At 44.8% G+C, this 6,446-nt stretch overlaps 1 pseudogene; it reads right to left on the bottom strand.

The window, feature by feature from the left end:
- Positions 1-3,396: 3,396 nt before the first annotated feature.
- On the bottom strand, positions 3,397-4,097 carry LOC116470653 (uncharacterized; annotated as a pseudogene).
- Between the last annotated feature and the right edge of the window lie 2,349 nt (positions 4,098-6,446).

Here is a 6,446-nt window from a genome sequence, read left to right on the forward strand (position 1 = left end):
CAGCACCCATCACCCCCCCACCCCACCTCCATCACAGCACCCATCACATTGGAAAGTACTTGCTGATTTCCCTGTCTGTATTGCCACATTGGAGAAAGGGCTCCTTGTGATCAGAACAAGCTTACTCACCTGGCTATTATAATTCCGGGGCCTAACATTTGTATATGTTAACCTATAAATACATATATAATTTGGTTCGTACATGAGAATATATATTATATGTATATAGCAGTTATAGAGAACACAAATTTTGATAAAATAATTTTGCAAAATTGTTTTAGTCTTAATTTTACAGCTTCAGCATTGTAACTCATTGGACAAAGAACCATAATTTTTTTGTTCTTGTTGAAGAAACTGAAATAGAGAGAGGGAATGCCATTCCATTCCATTTACTCATTAGTCACAACTAATAAATGGACGGAAACCAGTTTAACTGAGGTGACGGGATTGATTGGTTCTGGTATTTGGAAGTGCAGGCAGTATCTTAGCCTCAGGAATGGCTGGATCATGGTGGCTCTCACCACTTCTCAGCTCTGTTTTCCTCTAGACTGACTTTATTTAGATTCAGGTTTACGTCACTGATGCTTCAGGAAGCTCCAACGTACAAAAGAGAAGTTTTCCAACAGCTGCAACAAAAGTCCCAGAACTGAGTCCCCATGGTCTGTCTTGGGTCATGTCTCCATCCATGAACCTCTGTCACTATAGACAGAGGCTGACCAGACAGGCTTGGGCTCAGCCCTGGAGTTTGAGAAGCATCAGAGCCACCCAAACACCCTGGATAAGTGCCAGAGAGTTACAGCTCTCCAAAAGCACACACCGTGCTGTCACCAGGGCGGGGAATGGTCACTGGGTGGCAGAACAACATGTGATCAAAGCAAAGTGGTGCTAGAGCCAAGAGTGGAATTGATGGCTTTCTGCAAGACAGAACTTTCAAAGCACTTGAGGTGGTGGAGAGAGAGGCCAGGTTTCCAGCCTGAGCTTGGTCAGGAGCAATGAGAACCGAAGGAAGGGAGTCGGAAGATAACCAGGAGGGACCTGGGGGGACAGAGCAATGGTCAGGCTATGACCAGTAGGGAGGTAGGACAGAGGCGGAGGCAAGCAAGATGGCCAATTGCCATCCAGATGGGATAGGTGGCATGAAGACCAGCCTTCGAGTGTGACTCTCATGCATGAGGCACTACCCTAAAAGCCAATTCTTTTCCTTCTTACTTCACTAAAATCCTGGAATACCATCCCCTAGATTAAGGAACCTTCCTTATTCTCTTTGTTCATCCTAAAAGAGCCTGGTCTATAGAATCTGTCTCCTAACAGTCAACTAGTATTATTTTATTACTATGATTAATCTCCTGATTGAGTAAAAAGAACAGGGAATTTGCAATCTATCAGGTCTCGCCAAATCCCTGCCCCGCCACCTGGCAGTTGAGTGAACTTGAGCAGGTCACTTCCCTCTCTGAGCTTCAGAATTTTTGTAATGCATGTCAGCTGCTGGCCAAGAACCTGAATACAGCAAGCACTCAACTCCTGTTAGAACTGTGACTGTAATTTTTGGTGCTGTAAAGTTTTATAGGTCTAAGAAAGCCCAGTAATAAGTTCTTCATAGCAAAGCCATAATTAAATCCAGCCGAACAGGCCCCAGATGAGTCTACAACACATGGAATTTTTCCTTATGAAGCAAACACTCCCCTTTTCTGAGGATCAGCGTTAAACCAGGGATTTTTCTTTCCTCACCACCATTAGACTCTGCTCAACATTCCCAAAGGAGAGCAGCAGTTAGAGAATTCATTTTTAATCATCTGAGCCTCACAAGAAAAAGTTCTGTCTTATTCAAATATGGCATAACATAGAAATGAGGGCAGGAGCAGAGGGAAAGGTAGTGTTGCTGGATTTAAACTTGAACTGTGGACTATGCTTTTAGAAGAAAACTCTATAGCTTTCTGATTCTCACACTGTACAGATGCACATTCTACCAAATGAGCTTGCACTGCATTCATTACTCATCCACTCAGCTATTCCTCTTTCTTTTTTTTTTATTATTATACTTTAAGTTCTAGGGTACGTGTGCACAAACGTGCAGGTTTGTTACATACATATGCATGTGCCATGTTGGTTTGTTGCACCCATTAACTCGTCATTTACATTAGATATTTCTCCTAATGCTATCCCTCCCCCCTCCCCCCACCCCACGACAGGCCCCAGTGTGTGATGTTCCCCGTGCTGTATCCAAGTGTTCTCATTGTTCAATTCCCACCTGTGAGTGAGAACATGCAGTGTTTGGTTTTCTGTCCTTGCAATAGTTTGCTGAGAATGATGGTTTCCAGCTTCATCCATGTCCCTACAAAGGACATGAACTCATCCTTTTTTATGGCTGCATAGTATTCCATGGCTTATATGTGCCATATTTTCTTAATCCAGTCTATCATTGATGGACATTTGGGTTCGTTCCAAGTCTTTGCTATTTATTGTGAATAGTGCCACAATAAACATACATGTGCATGTGTCTTTATAGTAGCATGATTCATAATCCTTTGGGTATATGCCTACTAATGGGATTGCTGGGTCAAATGGTATTTCTAGTTCTAGATCCTTGAGGAGCTATTCCTCTTTCAACACTTACTGACTTCTATTCACCAGGCTCTGGGCAGAGCTCCAGAGAGAGTTCAGTGAGACTTGTCTTTTTTTTTTTTTTTTTAATAGAGATAGGGTCTCATTATGTTGCCCAGGCTGGTCTCAAACTCTTAGGCTCAAGCAATTCTCCTACCTTGGCCTCCCAAAGTATGGGGATTATAGGTGTGAGCCACCACACCTGGCCTAAGACCCATCCTTTGCCCTAAGTAGCTCATAATTTGCAGCTGGGGTTCACAAACTGTTTCAACGAAAGGCTATGTGGTAAATATTTTAGGCTTTACAGGTAATAACATTTCTGTTGCCACTATTCGAGCAGGCCCTTCAATAGTTGGGGATATATTTCTGGAGCCTTTGAGACCTATTGGAGGAAAGGAGCAATGTAGGGTGCCTCCCAGATGTCTGTCCCAAGCAACTGGATGGCGCCTGCTGAGGCTGCCCCAAGGCAGAAGCTCATCCGCGTCAGTGCTTCTCAGACTTTTAAAGAAATTGTCAACCCCCAACTAGGAGCCTTTTCAGATGTTATTTTCTTAATTGTGCACCCATACAATTGTAATACCACAGATGTGATATATCTTTTTATGCGCCAATGCATATCTGTGCTTTATGCATAAAGAACGTGAGAGGGGCTTTTGCCCTCCCCTGTCCAAGAACCAGTATTTGCTCCCTTGGCAATGCTATCACCCCACTGAGAATGCATGGTCTAGCTCTAGGAGAGGCGGTTCCCTCTCCACCTCTTTCAAGCCTCTTGTCTGAGCACTGCCTCTTCCTCAGTCATGACAGGTGGAACCACTGGGCTTTTGGGGGAACCCCTAAACCTCCAGAGAAAGACCATCTTAGAACACAGCATGGCAACACCAACCTTCCCCTTCTTTGGGGGATTTTGCACGTCCCAAGCCTTCTGGGATGACTTTGCCCCAAATGTTCACATGGTCGGAGACCCACAGTCAGAGGTGATAAAGGGACATTCACACCCTTTATCACCCCAACTCCTCTTAGGAAAGGGAAGATCATTGTGTGGGGAAAACACCTTAAGAAGTGCTTTGGGTAGAAGGTGAGACTCTTGGTGTACGTGTTCCTGGAGAGGGGTGGAAAAGAGAGGCTGGGGCAGAGCCAGCGGGACAGGAGCCCACACGGGACACACTGAGACTTCCTGTCAACCTGCAAATCTTTAAGAAATTCAACACACACACCCAAAGTGTTCCATTGGCATGTATTTCTGGTGGGAAAAAAAAAGTGAGAGGGCTGAGATTTGCATGGGGGAGGGGAGCAAAGGAAGGTGAATACACAAAGGAGCAGCAGGTGGACCCCAGGCAGGTGAGTCTAGGAACAGAGAAACTTGGGAGACATCATGCATCCCGGGCAACACTACAGGGAGAAGGAGACAATCCCACCTAAGTCTCACAGTCCATGGAGGCCCAGGAAGATGGCCAGGGTTTGGTTTCTGTATCCGCTCCCGTGAGAATGCAAGCCATGGAAGACCCGTCAAAAAGTTAAACAACCAGGAGGTATTCGCTCAAGAATGCAAGGCCCAGAGGTGAAGCGTTTCAGGATTGGTTCATTCACCAGCTGAACGTCCTTATCCTCTAAGGCTCCAGTGCCTTCCATCTTCCCCCACCCCCACCATCCTCAGCACATGGGCTATGGCTCTCCCCATGACTCCCACTGGCTGCCACATTTACAGCCACATCCAGAGGTGGAAAAGTGGTGAATTGCTATTCTAAAAAAAGTAGTGCATCACTATTCTATAAAACTTTTTAAGAGTGAGGAAAACTTCCCCAGAATCCCACCCCAACCCCTCAGCCCCCAGCACACTGCTCAGCAGTAAGCAGTCTATCACAGGTCTTTGGCCACAGCAACCAGAGGCCAAAAGAAAGAAATTAAGATGATTGGCTAAACCAGTGACTCCCAAAATGTAGCCCCTGCATCAGTAAAATCAGCACCACTTGGGAATTATTAGAAATGCAAATTATTGATCTTCATCTCAGCCAATAAAATCAGAAACTCTGAGGGCGGGGCCCTGCAGTCTATGGTTTAATGGGCCCTCCAGGTGATCCTCCTGCAACCAGAAGTTTAGAACCAGCCAAGTAGCTTAGATTAATAAACATGCATTTCTGGTGCTATGGTTTGGATGCATGTCCCTCCAAATCTTATGTTGGAATTTTATCCCCAGTTTTGGAGGTGGGGCCTTGTGGAAGATGTTTGGCTCATAGGGATGGAGCCCTCATGAAAGTCTTGGTCTCATCCTCATGGTTAGGAGTGAATTCTCAATTCTCACTCTATTAGTTCCCCCCAAGAGCTGATTGTTTAAGAGACCTGACACCTTCCCACTCTCTTTTGTTTCCTCTCTCACCATGTGATAGCTGCACACCTTGGCTCTCCTTCACCTTCCAACATGAGTGAAAGCTTCCTGAAGCCCTCACCAGAAGCAAATGCTGGAGCCATGCTTCTTGTACAGCCTGCAGAACTGTGAGTCAAATAAACCTCTTTTCTTTATAAATTACCCAACCTCTTAGGTATTACTCTATAACAACACAAATGAACTAAGACATCTGAGCTGGAGAGGATGGCAGCATAGGAAGAACCTGCGGGTTGCCTGTCCTGAAGGTGGCTACCTATGCATGAGAGAGGTGAGCTGGAGAGAGCTCACAGTATGGAGAGGGCCCAAGTGAAGCCCACACTCTCACTGCTTGGCTGGACAAGAATGAGTGTGTTCTTGTGTCAAGTGGACTCATGAGAATAGCTGGGCTGAAACCACCTTGAGAGGACCCATACTCAAAGGAAAGACATTGGCCCCATGTCCAAAGATTAGCAACTAAATGTATATTGACATGGTATTAAATAAAATGAAATGTTTAAGATACATTTGTAGGGCTGGGCGTGCTGGCTCATGCCTATAATCCCAGCACTTTGGAAGGCTGAGGTGGGCAGATTACCTGAGCTCAGGAGTTGAAGACCAGCTTGGCCAACATTGTAAAACTCCGTCTCTACTAAAAATACAAAAAATTAGCTGGGCATGGTAGTGCACACCTGTAGTCCCAGCTACTCAGGAGGTTGAGGCAGGAGAATAGCTTGAACCCGGGAAGCAGAGGTTGCAGTGAGCCGAGATTGCACCACTGCACTCTGGTCTGGGTGATAGAGCGAGACTCCATCTCAAAAATTTTTTTTAAAAAGATACATTCATATAGGTACTACTTTGAATAAGGAAGGAAACTTAGATACCTCTCTCTCAGTAACTAATAGAACAAAAAATGCACCAAAAAAGGCATAAAGATTGTATTAGAGTTCTTCAGGGAAACAGAGCCACATAATATATAGAGAGATATATGAAAAGAGATTTATTATGGGAGATTGGCTCATGCAATTATAAGGCTCATGATCTGTCAGGTCCAAGTCTGGAGAACCAGGTCTGAGAACCAGGAATGCTGACATTCAACGGCAGGAGGAGATGGATGTCCTAGTTCTGACAGGGAGAGAACATTCACTCTCCCTCTCCTGTTTGTTCTATTTTGACCCTCAGCACATGGATGATGTCCACCTGCATTGGTGCAGGTGATCTTCTTTACTGTGTCTATGGAGTCAAATGCTAATCTCCTCCAGGAACACTATCACAGGCACATCAGAAATAGTGTTTTGCCAGCTATCTGGGCATCCCTTAGCCCAGTCAAGTTGGCACATAAACTTAACTGTCCTGAAGATATAGACTATCTAAACAACACAATTAACAAATTTGACGCAGTTTACTTATATAGAACACTACACCTAACCATGGAAAATTCATGCTTTTTAAGTTTACATTGATTATTTACCAAGACTAGCCATAT

The sequence above is a fragment of the Hylobates moloch genome, unplaced genomic scaffold (assembly GCF_009828535.3).
Source record: "Hylobates moloch isolate HMO894 unplaced genomic scaffold, HMol_V3 SCAFFOLD_6, whole genome shotgun sequence".
Classification (NCBI taxonomy): Eukaryota; Metazoa; Chordata; class Mammalia; order Primates; family Hylobatidae; genus Hylobates; species Hylobates moloch.